Consider the following 16,624-nt stretch of genomic DNA (forward strand, 5'->3'; position numbering starts at 1 on the left):
GTTAGCATGCCCATCTGTGGTATGAAAAAAATGAAAGTACACAAAGGATTTACAAACCATATAATAAGAAAAAACTTGTATGGTATCTGGGATAAATATTAAAACTTATTTGAAGACGAAAACACCACCCTGACTTTCAGCATTAGAACCATATATAATGGAAGGATGAGTAGCCTATAGATATGTATTAAGAGAGGAGGGAGGAGAATTAAAATTAGAAGAATATAGTTCTAGATGCAACCCAGACCGGTCATAAACTGGTAATTACAATTCAGATCCCTCCACCATTGGAGTATAATATTAAACATTGTAAATCATAGTCTTGAAAGTCAGAAACTGTATATGTTCTCACAACATTTATCTATCTATCTATCTATCTATCTATCTATCTATCTATCTATCTATCTATTATAACAATAATCCATTATTAGCATTTACATCCTAATTAGCATCAAAGCAGGGATAATTTGAAAGGAAAGCAGAAGGAAGGAGCATCACATTAGCTTCATCACTTCCCTGAAGTGGAAAAGATGCTTCTCACTCATCATAATTTAAGCAAGATAACAGAGAGAGAAAAAATCTCCTTGGCTTCTAATTTAGACTTTCCAGTAAAGCTCTTCTTGTCACAATGTATAGCTTTCTTCCCTTTGATAAGGTCAGTTTGCCAAAAAGAACAAAGTGCACATGAGTAATACATTACTCAACCACTTGTATACATACATTTATTTTTCTTACCAGGTCTCACTATTGAGAAAGGTAAAGACATGGCACCATGATAAAAAGGGTCATTTAAAAGACTTCGCAGAGGCTCTGTACTGTGAAGGATTGAATTTTCACTTGAATGCCTACATTTCTACATTTCTTTCTTTGCAGAAATATTCTTGTTGAATGGCAGCCTCGGCCTAGAAGGAGGAGTTTTTATGTCACTGACCAGAATCTATAAAATATCTGTGCAAATTTGTCCCAGCAGAGGAGTAAAATTTAGTGAGAGATATTATAATATTCTAAACAAGCCTACTTGAACTCCCTCCAAGGCTGGATTTATTTGTTAATTTGAGCAAGTAAACTACTGCTCTCACTTCATTACAAACACTCTTTCTACCTGCAACACACTTGAGCAAACCTGCTCCTCTTCCTTTCAGATATTTTATTGCCATTTGCAACTGTAGCTGCCTCTGATTAGTTATCATTTATCTCTTTGGGGAAAGAATTAGCATCACACGTCATGTGCATGGAAGTTGCCAAACCAATTAACCAACTAGAAGGATAACTGTTAATAGCACCAGTTTTCCTATAACTTGATGTTGCTGGATAGCTTTGATGAACTGCAAAAGCATTTTTAGTTTGCTTTCTGTTGCCACCCTGGAACTTTTCTTTATTAGTGTCACTTTGTTTTGTATGATTCCTTGAAAACGAAGGAAAACCACCTTTTTGCTTGTATATGTTGATAATATAATTTTGGTTACTGAGAACAAACAAGAATGTACAAAAACAAGATTGGGTGCAGGCCTGGCCAGGACATAGGCATCCTGACTGTGACAAAGGTGACCTGTGTGCTTGCTTGCTTGCTTGCTTGCTTGCTTGATTAACAGCTGTTGGGAACTTCAAGGTCCCTGCTCTCCCTTCTTATGGTCTTGGTACTGGACCTGGAGACTTCAATAGAGAGCATTCCATGTCAAGAAGGAGGGTAAGTGGGCACCCTATCAAATGACAGGGCAGGAGCTACACAGTGGTGGTTTCCATTGTATGTCTCGTTCGTCCCAGACCTGCTCTCTTTTGGCCTGTATTTTGGAGCTTTATAATTTCGTAAGACTTTGGAAGAACTGGCTGACAAGTCTTATCAGTCGCTGACGTATGAGTGGATTTCATTTGCTGCTATTCTGTGCTTCTGGTGCACCAGGGTTTACACCAGCGTAATAGAGTTGGCCAGGATGCCAGAAGGGATACAATTTACAAGCTTTCTTCATTATCTGCACAGCAGGGGGTGTTCAGTCAACAGTGCAAAGGCTGAGCTGAAGTGTTCCCTGCTGGTTACCTGCTTTCAGGAATAGGGGTCGCTGTTTGGTAATACCCCATTGGTTAGCTGTCAGATTCTAGAGCTCCCTATTGATGACTGTTAGGTAATTCACAAAATACAGAGTCCATTCATAAAACACAGTGTTCATTCATAAAGCAGTAACATAAATCTCCATTGTTATATATTGGGTATATATTTCAGCGGTTGAACATATAGGTTTATGGCCATGCTGTAGTGTAGTGCTTATGCAACTGTGAATAAAAGGTGGTTGGGCTTATTGTCTCAGGGTTTTTTTGGGGGGGGGGGAGGTGATGAAACTGATTTCCAATAAGTGCACCCCCTTTATTTCCATAACTAGTCCCTGAGTCTGTACTTTGAATAGTGACACCAGGGACCTAGAAGGTGCAGGGCTTGTCATTCAAACCCCTGCACAGTCTCATCAGGACTGACCTTAAGGCAATTGGAGCAGTTTGACCCTGTGTGCTGCCCCTAAGGCCCCCCCACACACACACCAGGGCAATCTAGATGGATTTTATTTGCAGACTTTGGCTGTGAACTGGGGCCCTACCAAAAATTTCAAGTTGTGCCCCACTGCTTCAAATTGGCCCCACTGGCTAGCCCCGAGTCTCATAGTTGCTGGGCCTGAGTTGCCCTGCCCTTTCATGAAGTCTTGTGTTTGCAATTTTGGGATAGAGCAGACTGCTGCACTGAGGAGAGGGCAGGCTGGTGAAGTCCCCTAGATTTAGAGACCCGAGTTGCCCTGCCCTCACATGAAGTCTTGGTTTTGCAATTTTGGGAGAGGGGAGACTGCCCGCTGGGGAATGTGCAGGATGGCGAGGCCCCCTATATTTAGAGGCCCTAGGCCCTAGGCTTCAGCCTACTTAGCCTATACATAAATCTGGCACTGACTCCCTCCCCCCTTTTTTCTTTTTTGCTACTTATCTGCAGGGCTCTTTAAGGATCTTTGACGTTGCTCCTTGGAGAATGGTGATTTGAGAAAAAAAAACACAGTCCAATCTTTTAGGAAATGAATGTATAATGAATTGGGGAAAAAATGCTGAAAATAACTTTTCCTAAGAAACCAGAAGCTTTTCTTTTAGGAATTCTAAGTGCGGAGATCTTGAAGAATCAGATGATACTATTTATTTATGCAACCAAGGCTGCCTGGATTCTATCCCAGAGATGGAAAGAAGGCACAATTCTAACCAAGGAAGAGTGGCAGACAAAATTGATAAACTCTGCTGAAATGGCAAAACTTACAGGAAGAATTAGAAACCAGAAAGAGGCTGATTTTAATAAAGAATGGGGAAATGTCATAATTTATTTGAAAAATTATTGTAAACAATTACATTCATTGGTAGATTTGACAGAAAACTTGCAGTAAAAAATTGAACTATGGATTGGCAAAGGATTTATAACAATAGAGTTATGAAAGAGATGCAGAGGGGAAATCATTATATGAAGATCCACAAAGGGGGAGGGAAATCAAAGGGGATTTCATGTATGTAAAATTGAAAATGCAAAAGTAAATGATAAAAAATGATAAAAATATATTTAAAGCATCAGTTGCATCCTTTCAGAGAACATATGGAAGAAGGATAATAATTAATAATAATAATAATAATAATAATACCCTGCCCATCTCTGGGCGGCTTACAACTCACAGGGCATCTGCTTTGCATGTAAAATGTTCCACATCCAACTCCAAGAACCTCCAGATTGGGCTGAGAATGTCCCTTGAAACCCTGGACAAGGGTAGGTTTGACTTGCTGTAAGGCAGCTTCTTAGGTCCCTCTCGTTGAAAACTAGCAACGCAAGAAGAAAGGGTCTAGCCAGCTCTCTGTCTACTCCTCTTGTTTGTTTTTTTACCTGTATGAAGTGGTTAGGGTTTGGGGATACAGATGGGATCTCCCATTTGATGTGGTACCATCAATTTTAGCATCTCATTATGCTCCGCAAGCAGGACCTGCAAACAAATGTTGCGCTGTAGCCTTCCTCTCTAAGGGAAGTGTGCCTGTCTAGGATGCCAGCCAGCCATTCCAAACTACCCTTGCCCACCACCACATCCTGTCCTCTTCATCTTCCAAGCAGCCTGCATTCTGTGGCCAGAATGTTTATTCCTCATTTAGGCTAAGCTAGGGTTAACAGAGGGCCCACGTCTCTTTTCCTCTTTCCTCCTTCCTCTTTCCTTCTTTTACTTTCACATTCTCTCATTTCCTTAGACTGCTGAAATTAATCTATCCCCCATCATTTCTTTATTTTTTAAACATTTTGATGCTAATGTATGTCTTTGTCTTGTTGGTTTTTGCTACGCTGCTCCATTATTTGTTACTGCCACTCCATTATGGTTGGGGGGACATCCATTTATTCATGGAAGCTAGCACTTTTCTAAAGAAGGTGTCATTAGAGACTCAAAGTAAACTGTCTGTATTTATTGCTCATCATTCTACTAGCTGGATTCTTCTTTAGCCTCAAAGTCCTAGGGTCCAATTATCCTGTCACTTACATGCTTGCGAACCTAAACCTTTGAAATGGCACCAAGTCCGTACTTTGATTCATTCATGTCATTGCCTTTTAAAATATGTACCGTGTATTTCTAAATGGGGGCACACTTGATTCATTAGTCATATTCTTTTTGATGATTGTTTGTATTTCCGTTGCATTTAGATGCCTTAATCCAGATGAAAGGCTTATCCTGCTCAGTACAATGAGCATATACATAACAGAACACTTACACTACTATGATCCTACTCCCAAATGAAGCAGGAGAAGATTTGAAGATTACGAGGCAGTTTGCTGAACACTTAAAACACTTACAACAGTGTGGCCTAATTGCTCCTGCAAACTATGTACTCCAGATACACTGAAGTACCAGTGATTACAGTATGACAATGATAGGGTATGTGGCTTGAGGGTTGGGCCTTTGTAAATCCTGACCTGGAAAACTCAAATCCTTTAAAAATGATGGTATAAATGAGGGGTGTGAGTGGTCTGTGTTGTGTATGAATTGCATTTAGGTGAATGCTTTGTGTATGAGGGTGGGTCAAAGGGTTGTTTGCATGGGGTGACTTTGGTGTGGGGGACTAGACAGTGTAACAGCTATGCATGCCTGAAATGCAGATTCGGGAAAGTGCTGGAAGTGAGTTTATATGGGAGACAGAATGGATATAGACAAGGTATTACAAAGAACTTCCCCCTCCAAAAATACATAAGTAAATCCCACACCCACCGTTTTTATGTGAATTGTGCATATTTAATCTAAATTTCATGAGAGTATTTGTGCCTTTTCTATAAAATGCTGCAGATACAGACTTGGGGAGTCATATTATACCCACTTACCTGGGGGTAAGCCCCACTGAATACAGTGGGGATTACTTCAGAGTAAATATATATAGGATTACACTGTAAATCAGTTAAACTGAGTTTAACTAAATTTCAATGGGAGAAATCAGACATGGCCTAACTCAAATTCTGTTGAACTATTTGCAATGAATTTAGTCTGAATCTAACCCAGAATTGTCAGTGGCCTATACAGTGGTACCTCAGGTTAAGTACTTAATTTGTTCTGGAGGTCTGTACTTAACCTGAAACTGTTCTTAACCTGAAGACCACTTTAGCTAATGGGGCCTCCCGCTGCTGCTGTGCTGCTGGAGCACGATTTCTGTTCTCATCCTGAAGCAAAGTTCTTAACCTGAAGCACTATTTCTGGGTTAGCAGAGTCTGTAACCTGAAGTGTATGTAACATGAAGCATATGTAATCTGAGGTACCACTGTACTAATATTGGTCTTCCTTGCAGGGCTGCTGAAACGATTACTAAAATAATGACTGGCATCCAGACTTCACTTACACCAAAAGAAGGAGAGACAGCTGACACTAACTGATTCCCATTCCCCCTGCAGCACTTTCTCCTCTATAAAAATATTCTCCAGAGGGTTGGGAAATAATCCAGAACAGTCTGGACTGCCCAGAGGGGGAGGAATCACTAGAAGTCACTTTCCAATTTTCGTCAAGAGGGCTCCTCCACTGAATGAAAAGCCATTTGTGGAGGCCAAAGGATGGATGCAACCCAATGTATCTGAAGAACTTTTTCAGATAAAATATATTAAAATATTCATTGTTGTGATTATCAGAATAGCTAGTGTTCCATGAGTTTTTGTCACAGTCTATCCATTTGCCTTCCCAAACTGGTAGGCTAAAGGTCAAGAGACAGGTACATCACCTTACTTCCTTTGTGTGATTATTTCATGGGTTTGGAGTTGTAGCTCTTTGGTGTGCCTCTTTCTTAATGGTGCTCAGTATGAATGACATACTTTATCCCCATGGTCCCTGCCAGGCCTAGATGAACTTTGGAACCCGTACTGAAATTTTTCAAGTGACGATGTTGATTCTCTGCAATGATAGCTGCAGCTTAGTGCATCTTGCTACATATTTGCCTTTCTGTTCATATTTTCTTGTTTATTTAGTCATTTACTTCACTTCCTCCATTCTGCCTTCTCTCTCGCTCTACGTTTGTTTACATTCCCATTACAAGGCTCCCCTGCCTCTCCAGCTCCTGCTTGTTTTTGCAGTCACATCTTTCTACACTCTGTGCTCTGCTAATATTTATTTCTTGACCACACCATCTCCTTTTATAATATTTTATAATATAATAATCTCCTATTATTATTATTATTATTATTATCACATACAAATAGGCTTCAGCTCTCTCTAGCATCATGCCTCTTATAGCTGCATGGTTTCTCCACACATTTACTGCTTTGGCCATTATGACCATCACATCAGCAATATGATGAAATTCTCACTGTACTGTATTTATTATGACCCTTCCCTCTTTTAGCAATTCTTTGTGTGTGTGTGTTACACAGCATGCTGCGATATTAATTACTGTACTTGGACCAGTTTTCAATGGACTGTTTGGCACACACACAAGTATTGGCTCTAAAAGGACATTCCAGTACATTGCCATCTGGATCCTAGATATTTGTGTAGCTGCTGTGTTTAGCAGAGGGTGGCATGTGTAGACATAGCTACAAATGTCAGGGTCCAAGTCAACTCTGGTATGTTTCAGTTAGTAGAAATTATATAAGGTGGTTTCAGAGAAGCTGGAACTGTGATGTTCTAAAGGCCTGTAGGATAGAAAGATAGTCATCTCTACCTAGTCCCTAGCATATTACCTCTGCACATAAAATTAAGGCAGTGGTCAGCAACCTTTTTCAGCTGTGGGCCGGTCCACTGCCCCTCAGACCATGTGGTGGGCCAGACTATATTTTTTGGGGGAAAATGAACAAATTTCTATGCCCCACAAATAACCCAGAGATGCATTTTAAATAAAAGGACACATTCTACTCATGTAAAAACACGCTGATTCCCGGACCGTCCACAGGCTGGATTGAGAAGGCGATTGGGCTGCATCTGGCCCATGGGCCTTAGGTTGCCCACCCCTGAATTAAGGCAAGCACATCCCTAGTGACATTTTTTTAAGGTAGCATGTCTCTCTCTAAGCCAGCAGTTGCCACACTTAGCAACAGTATTGGTCCTCCTCTTTGAGGAGGGATGTGAATATTTTCTGGTCCTGGTATTTTTTTCTTACACTCTTGCACAAACACTAATTCAAACTATTGATTTGTTGCTATGTTCATTCCCAGGTTATTTTTTACTGGGGTTCCTTTTATCACGGAGGGGTGTGGTTTGTAATTTTAGCTTCTAGGCTACTTAATATGCAGCATGTACAAGTGGATAATCCAAAATATTTGGCGATTCAGAGGTCTGCCGAAATTGATGTGCAGCTGTCATGGGGTTTCACAACTATCAAGTTGTATGGACTTGGGAGTCTAGTGCTGCAGACCTTGGAAGCCAGATGTTGCTGCCCCTTGTGGTAAACACAAGAAGAGCCTGAGGAATCATGCCAGCGGCCCATCTTGTTCTGCATCTTTTTCCTCACAGTGGCCAACCAGATGACTGTGGGATAAGTAGTACCTTATAACAAAGTACATATGCATTTTGGGTAAAGTGTGAAGCCGGCACTGGAAATGCAGTGAGCACACAGTAAACAGGAATGTGAACACAGAAGAAATCTTGTTTCACTGCAGAGCCCTGCTTCCCTTCTGATGGAATGACAAGAGCATGGGATGGTCCCTGCATGCCTCATCTGAGTACTTACATGCAAGTGTGTTGAATGCCCAAATAACTATTCAGAGAAATGTCAACCCCAAGGTACTCCACATGATCAGTGAATACGAACCAGAGCATGGTGCTATTGGGTCAAAATTCCATGGTCTCACTCAGCAGAAAGAGCAGAGGGTCCCCTAGTCAGAGGTGGCTGGTGCACATTGAAACTGGTGGGATGAAGGTAGGGAGGCCAACACTAGGTGGAGCCAGAGCCAATGACAGGCACAGCCAACCAATTTTCATCCCCAGCCTCCTTTGTTCTGCAAGGGCATCACTGACAGGCAGTGCCACCCCCTGGACAGGATGTAAGTAAGCAGGCAAGTGGTGGGGCTGACTGAAGACAGACTGAGGTCGGTGGGGAAATGCCCAGTGGCGAAGCTGCATGCTCTGGTACTGGGGGCGGAGAGCAGGTGGGGGCATGGCTGGTACATGTCCCAGGGGCATGACATACGTCTGGGGGCATGACACGTCACCCGCGGGGGCGTGGTGTGGCATGCCATCCGCAGGGGTGTGGCATGGATCCCAGGGGCGTGATGTGCTGCCCACGGGGGCATGGTGTGTGTCCTGAGGGCGTGGGGGGTTGCCCACGCAGGCATGGCACCCAGCGCGGTGGGGGCACGATTGGGGTGCGTGGCATGTGGCTGTGCGTGGTGTGTGTTCGGGGGACAACCACGATGGTATCTCCCTTCCCAATAGTGCAGGGGGCGGTGTGCTCCCCCCGCCCCGCCCCACTTTTCTCCACCAGTGGGAATGCCCCATAAGCCCCAATGGATGCTGAGCAAAATGTTGGACCTCCAGACTATAAATCGGAGAAGAAGTCAAATGAGGTTTCTCCTGGCAGATTGGGACAAAGATATCACTGCCTTAGTAGCTTCTTTTTTAGCCACAATTTTACCAGAAAGGGTTCCCAACGAACCATCCTTTCAGGGAACAGACAGGGCAAAGCAGAATATCTAAGTGCACCCCATCACAGTGTGACCTTATTACCCTTGACAGCTTCACCCTTGTCCTTTTAATTATCCCAGTGAGTTGAAATGTTTTATACTGTGATACCAATAAAGGCATTTGATTTGATTTGCCCCAATGAATTAGCCTTCACTGCCCCTAATGAAGCAGGGCTGGTGTGCCACATTTTGAAGCAACACACATACCTACCATCTGAAATGGGCCCTCTCAAAGACCAGGATAGTCTAATATTACTGAAGTGCACCACTGGATCCAGAGCCCATTTGCACAAAGATATCCTCTTTCCGTCTTCAGAAATGCCCCTGCCCTGTTATAGAAAAGAATGATGCGGCTTCTCTCCCATTGGGTTGGGCCCTTTCAATTCATAGCCAGAGTGATTAAGATTGATCGCTAACTCTTGTGTTTTCTTACTGAAGTCAGCAGATCATCATGGATGCCCCCATTCAAGTGAATCACACCCTTAAGTGCTTTTGAAAATGTCATCCGCTCACTGTAAATGCAATTGCTGTGCCAATGTTCTTTTATAGAGCCCATTTCCAACCAGGGGCTGTGCTGTATTTTAAAAATGTGGTTGGCCAACCTAGGAACTTTACAGTACCCTGCATTTCTCATTATACTTCACCACCACCTGACTCCCAAATCTGAGAACATATCCACATACATTAGCAAGGGAGCATCCTTAAATAAGCATTGTTGCTGTACAGTTAACCGCCGTTATTTGATGTTCTGGGTGAAAACAAAAGATTCTGGCATTATTTTTCATATAGCACCATGTGTAAAAATGAAAGCACATGCTGACTTTGTAACAGCAACAATTGAAATAAATAGTATGAGAAAATGAGTGTTGACAGGAGAGCATCTTGTTCTTGTTAAATATAACACAGTAAACCACTTTGGCAAAATATTTCTCTGTCTCTCTCTTGTTTGGTCGGCCTCCAATTTGCTTCCTGAAAAGTTTAGTTAAGAGAGTGAATGCAGCTGAGAAATAGTGGCTGTTTTGTGCGTAATGTCATAGGCAGTAGCTCATTTTCAACATTGCACTTACATTTCCAAATATTCTGGGCAGGTATTATGAACCTCAATGTGTTATGTAGCTTGATCATTGCGGTCCATGCCAGTAAAAGATCAAGATTCACCTGCTGCAAACCAGCATGGAGCCCGGCATGCTTGAGCCCCATGGATTAAATGGGGTTTAAATGCACATTATAGTGCACTGTGTTATGGCCATTAAGTTGCTAGATCTTAAGACTTCAGCAAAGCTATACATTTCATTCCCTTCAATAACTGTTGTGGTTCAGATTCAAGTTTTAAAATCACATTACCTTCATTTCTTCATGACAAAATATTCCATCATGGACTAAGTGTCATGGCATAACAATGATTCCTAGAGGTCAACCCTATAAAAGTATAGATAGCTGTCTTTCTTTCTTTCCCCCTCCTCCTCCTCCTCCTCCTCCTCCTCCTCCTCCTCCTCCTCCTCCTTCTTCTTCTTCTTCTTCTTCTTCTTCTTCTCCTCCTCCTCCTCCTCCTCCTCCTCCTACTTGTACTAGAACCCAAAACATTGCATATATGGAGACAAAGCTTCTCTTGATTTTATACACACTAAAGCAGGAGTAGCCAGTGTGGTTCCCTCCTTACATTTGTTATTGGGTTGCAGCTCCCATTAGCCCCAGCCAGCATGGTCAATGGCAATGAGAGTGGTAGCCCAAAAATATCTAGGGAGCACCACATTGGCTACACCTGCATATATTAACTTGATGGGGGAGTCTGTGTCTTTCAACATAAGTTTTCAGGGAACTATAAAAGACTAGTTGTGCTTGTGGAGGGAGGTGTTATTACAGCTCTAACCTATAATCTTACAGGCACCTAGATTACCTAGATTACACTTACCGTCTTGTCGGTGAGCAGTGGTTGTGACTTGAGGTGACGTTCTACTTGGTTGATTGGAATCCACGTTTTCCCTCTCCTAACGGTCTTGTAGATGAGGTTATAGATTGGCCTGATAGACACAGAACAGAGTCCCAAACTTCTGCTACTATTTTTTCTTAAGCACTATTCCCAGGTTACACAGCTAAGGACAATAGCCTGAATGTGGACACTGCTTTACCACAAAGTTCACGACTTAATAATGAAAGAAGATTGCTGGGAATTTCAGGAAATCCTAAAACAGGACTGAATGTAATCTAGTTCCCTCCCCCTAATCCAAAACAGGCTATTCCATGAATTAACAACGCACATGCACACCACACATTAACCACACTGCAGGCTAACTCACACACATCCCCCAGTCTATAGTCTAGAATAGGAAATGATCCCTCAGACAAAAGGTGCGGCTATGATTTAAAAGAATAATATAGTAAAACAATGAAGTAATGATACAGTTTAGTCAACAGCTTTGTGCATTTTCACTTAAATGTGGATGAAATGTTATCGGAGCAACATTAATAGCAGCTCAGCAGATAGGATGGGAGTTGGGTAATCCTTAGCAATAAAAGGAAATGAGGGCAACCCAACAGCTAATTGAAATTTAATTTAATTCTTTGATTTATTTGCTTTGTCACTGGTGGGTCATCGATACAGCATGACTTATGATATTTTTGTAGGCATCCCCATAAGTTAGCAGGTCAGCTTACTGTCATTCTGAGCTAATGGGAAGAATAATTCCACAATTCCCTGTGGCACCACATTTAGCAAAATGAATCACATACTGCTTCTTCCCCCTCCCCCCTCTAAATTGTAGTTCATCAAGTGATTTATTTATGGAGCAATGTATAGTGAGTAAACAAATGCATTCACATTATTATCCCAGCGACCTTCAAATGTATTTAAAGCATGCATATAAACATCTACCTTTTCCCTTTTCCCTTTTTTAATATTTATTTAGGGAAGGAGACAGAGAGAATCAATGTCTTCCTTGTATGTTTAAGAAAACCGACAATAGTTCTGGAAAATAAAAGGGAGCTGTATTGCTGGGTGTTTAGCAAGAAGTGATTTACATACTGGAGAAGATCTTTCATGAATTACATGGACAAAGGAGAAGAGGGGAGGGGGAGGGGGAGCTTGCAATGGCTCTATACCACTGTGCATGTTGATGAATCCCTGGCACATGTTAATTAATGCCCTATTGTGCTTGGCAGCTTACCAAGGACTGTGACTGCAGACAGAATGATCCTTTCGACTAACGGAGGCTTAGTACATATATTGAAAAGGAAGGGGGAGAGATTTGTATTTATACAAGCTGTGAATTTTCCTTAGGAATAAGCCTTTTTGCTTTTAGTGCAATTAACGGCGACGAGCTGCCATCTATCACAATATTTTAACATTACTAAAATAAAACCCTACAAAGCGTGCTCAAAATCAGTACCAGAGCATGAGTGGGAAACGGTCAGCAAACATGTTCTGCCTTACATGCATGTCTAGATGCAGATACGTCCACAAAGGAATGGCTATCTGGTGCAAAGTGATTCAGCAATGGGGCATCGGATGTTGCAAAGTAACAATTCCAGGATATTTGTTCAGATTATAAGCAGATGCATTTAATTCTGTAGGATCGTAACCTTGTGTTTTCTCTCTCTCTCTTTCTTTCTTCCTTCCTTCCTTTCTGCTTGTAAATATCAGGGGGAGATTATGATAGAAAAGCTCTCTGAATAAAATTAATCATTGGGGAAGAAGATACACTGCAATTTTATTTAAATCACATATTAGTAAATTTTAGAAAGGGTAAATTTGAAATTATTATTAGGAGCAGAATTCTAACCCTGGGAATTATTTTTACGCAGTGTGGAATACAAATACACTTCCCAGACAATGAATTCAAGCAAAACATTGGGGCGGGGGGGGGGTATATTGACTACACAGTGAACTGCCAACTAATGAGCCACATGTCCATAATAAGATGCTGGCATCACTATATGGACAATACAAAATCAACATATTTTGAGAACTTTGCAAATAGTTGCAGGATAATGTGAACAGAAGGGGGGGACAGTAAAGGGGGAAAAAAGACCATCCATCCCATTGATTACTACGTTATGTCAAAGGACATTCATTTAAGGAAAATTTAGTGCCGCTAACTGCTGTAACTGTATGAGGTTATGCATTCGGAAACAGTATAACTATTAGCAATTGTGCACCTAGTCCACCAAGGTGATATAATACAGTATATCATTTTATTTCTCTCAGCTCTTCAGACAAAAATATGTGTGGCAAAAAAATGCTTGAAAAGGAAACATTATCTGCAGCAATCATAGTTTTTAGCCCGTTTCAAAGATGTTTTAAACTGAAACCGATTAATGCCCATATTGTCACATTATATTTTGTCTTACCCAGGAGCTATTTGTGGACAAACTGCAAGGAGGAGACCGGAATGCAAAATGAAGATTCCTCCCTAATCTTCGACGCATTGCCTTTATAGTGTAAGCATGGCTTCCCCATTTGTCCCCCAAGAAGGACACCGCCCCCATATGGACACATTTCCACTGGGCAAAGGAACTGTAGCACTGTGACTGTGCACCAGGTTTTTGTATTAAAGGTGCTAAATTCAATCCCAGGCACCCTTAGTTTATGACACAGACAGGAGGGCTAGGGAAGATTAGAAGGTTTAAGTGAGCCAGAGGAACCAGTGATCTCAGATGGTGCTGTACGTTTGTGTGGCTGTATGTGTGTGTGCACTAATAAAAAAATGGGGACATGTACACAAAGGGCTTGCCATATAAACACGGCCATTTACTTAAAAATCAGCTTTGTAGATTTCAGTGCAAGCTTTTCCCAAGTGTGCCAACTTCAACAAGTTGTGACACTAGCATAGGAGTTTACAATCAGAGCAAGGTTTACTTATCTATTTGTTGCACTTCTTAACCACCTTTCACAAATGAATCTCCATGTGGTTTACAAACAAGTCAACAAAATACAGATTAAAAATATAACCTATCATTGAAATAGCAATCTAAACTTCAGAACAAGAAAAAGTAGCAACAAATAGAGATTTAACTATAGAGTATATAGATACAGCAGCAGTTACTCCCCCAACTGCAGAACCTTGGAGAGTGCAATCAGCACCACCAATAGCCTGGTTGAAGAAGTCTGTTTTGACTTGGCACCAGAGGACCATCAATGTAGAGACCAGCTGAGCTTCTAGGGAGATTGAATTTCATTCTGGGGGCACCACTTCTGAAAAGGAGCCCAATCCCATGTTAGTGTACTGTGAACCATTCTCACCAACAGGACAACAAGAAGGGTCTCTTCTGCCCATTTTAGGATCCATGTTACTTGGTAAAGCAAAAGACACGGCAATGGATAATGAAGCCCCAAGTTGTTGAGTGCTTTGTCAACATTAACATCTTAATTGTGGCTTGGTGACACATAAAATATCCAGTGCAGACCACACAAAATAGGTGTACCATGATTTTTCACAGATAATTCAGACAGCATCCTAGGAGTAGCATTCTGCACATACTGAAGTTTCCAGATGGTCTTTAAGACATTACAGTAATTAAGATACTGTATTACGATACCATAACATGCAACTAGACACTCTCTCTCTCTCTCTCTCTCTCTCTCTCTCTCTCTCTCTCTCTCTCTCTCTCTCTCTCTCTCTCGGAATAACTGTAGCTGGTAAACTAGGCAGAGCTGCTCAAAGGCTCTCCTAGCCACCTAAGCCACTTGGCTTCCACTGATAATGATAGATAAAGGAAGACCACTGGGTTTTGAACCTGCTCCTTAAGGGGGGGGGTTAGGCCCCATCTAGAACAGGCCACTGACCCCAAAACTTCAAAAACTGTCAGGATTCAGCTTCATCCAGTCCTTTACTATCTTGAAGCACTGCCACAGCCTCATCTGTTTCAGAGGGCCAGGTTGGGTGTTGTCTGCTTACTGGTGACACTATGCCCCAAATCCCCTGGTGAAGGTGCCTGATGGCCTCATATGTCTATAGCAACAGCATGGGAGGCAGAATAGTGACATGCCCCCTAGTTGTGTTGAAAGGTCACAATACCCCCCCCCCCCAATATCAGACTCTGTAAGTGGTCTGGTGGTGGAGTAGAACCACTGAAAAACCATACCTCCAACTCCCAACCTGTAGAGCTTCTCCATATCTCCTGTGATACAAGTAATCTTGCAAAAAGGAGAGAGAGGAAAGAATCTGTTCTGGCTGCAGCTTTTCCTAGAGGTGGGAAGAGAAGAGAAATAGGTGTTGGCCCAAGTGTTGAAGCCATATTGCTACACCAGCATCCTCCTGCAATCCTGTTTGCTTAGTTGCTGTCCTTCCATCCACAGAGAGCTTGGACTGAGGAAGGGAGACCCTCACATGCATTGGAAATTGCTCAACCAACTGATTGTGGAAAAACGTACAATTTCACCAAAGTGCTTAAATCAATAAATCATATGGATTAATCAGTTAAAGCTTGCTGCCCTTGTTTAAATGCCCAGTTTGGGATTATAGTGCAAATGCCACTTAAAGTGAGCCTTTGAGGTCTAATAGAGAGGTGTCTCTAGGGCAGCTTTTTCAGCCCTTCCCCGGAAATGTCTCTCTGTGTCTCTAAGCAATCCTTCTCCAGCGATGAAACTGGAAAATATAATTTGTCATCCACTGTTGGTAAATTTGGCCTGGAGCTCCTCCAGTCCCATCACTGCTGTTACTAGAGATGAGTAAAGCCTTTGAATTTCAGTGGTGGATTTCACTTTTGAGGAATTATGAATTATTGAGCAGCACTCAATTTTTAATGTTTTGCTCTCAATTTCCTACAAATTATGAAGGGGTAGATTGTATTGTGAACCTAATCATTCCCTCCCTCCTCCTCATTGGCTTAAAACGCAAATGATTAGAAGCACAGTAATCTGAAGAACAGTAATGAGAAATACTAACTCTTGGTGCAGTGGATGAGTAGAAATCTTACAATCAAAAGGCATGGGAGAGGGTTGTGTGGATTAAGGAGCTGCCTCACTCATTGTTCTCTCCTGCCTGATGTCAGTGCTGAATGCTACAAAAATCAGCAAGCGCATGTTAGTTTGGTTTGAAATTTTGGACTTATCAGGACACAATGGATCTGGTGTGAACAATAATGGGTCTTGTGGCACCATAAGGACTTTAACATAAAGCTTAAGAAGAACCTGCCGGATCAGGCCAATGACCCATCTAGTCCAACATCCTCTTCTCACAGTGGTCAGTCAGATATCTGTGGGAAACCTGCAAGCAAGATTGAAGTACGAGAACACTCTCCCCTCCTGCAACTGGTATTCAGAATAATACTGCCTCTGGTTTTGTGGACTAGAGTTCACTTCCACAGATCAATCATTTTGTCATATGAAGTGGAAGTCCATTCTTCTATGATAAAGTGGAGCACCATCCATGGAAGCAGATGCCACAATAAATGCACTAGTCTTTAAGAAGCCGCAAGATCCCTTACACTTTTGGCTACAATAGGCTACCCTGGCTACCCCCCTCTGGATATCTGGTGTAAGGGATGTTTGCATCT

At 41.9% G+C, this 16,624-nt stretch overlaps 2 long non-coding RNA genes across 11 annotated transcripts in view; one reads left to right on the plus strand and one right to left on the minus strand.

Moving 5' to 3' along the window:
• LOC309380349 overlaps positions 1–16,624 on the plus strand; it is a 563,851-nt gene that overhangs the window by 361,484 nt on the left and 185,743 nt on the right. The gene's annotated exons all lie outside the window — the stretch shown is intronic.
• The window catches only part of LOC309380362, an 82,310-nt gene that overhangs the window by 21,063 nt on the left and 44,623 nt on the right, over positions 1–16,624 (minus strand). For 2 of the 5 annotated variants that reach the window (XR_014172875.1, XR_014172878.1), the window contains exons 2-4: positions 16,015–16,129; positions 15,212–15,312; positions 11,043–11,151 (exon numbers count right to left, since the gene is read on the minus strand). This is a non-coding gene — a long non-coding RNA (uncharacterized lncRNA). The remainder of the gene's footprint in view (positions 1–11,042; positions 11,152–15,211; positions 15,313–16,014; positions 16,130–16,624) is intronic. The other 3 variants (XR_014172874.1, XR_014172877.1, XR_014172876.1) reach the window with 2 other exon arrangements.

Source organism: Podarcis melisellensis (assembly GCF_964234715.1).
Source record: "Podarcis melisellensis genome assembly, chromosome: 11".
Lineage (NCBI taxonomy): Eukaryota > Metazoa > Chordata > Lepidosauria > Squamata > Lacertidae > Podarcis > Podarcis melisellensis.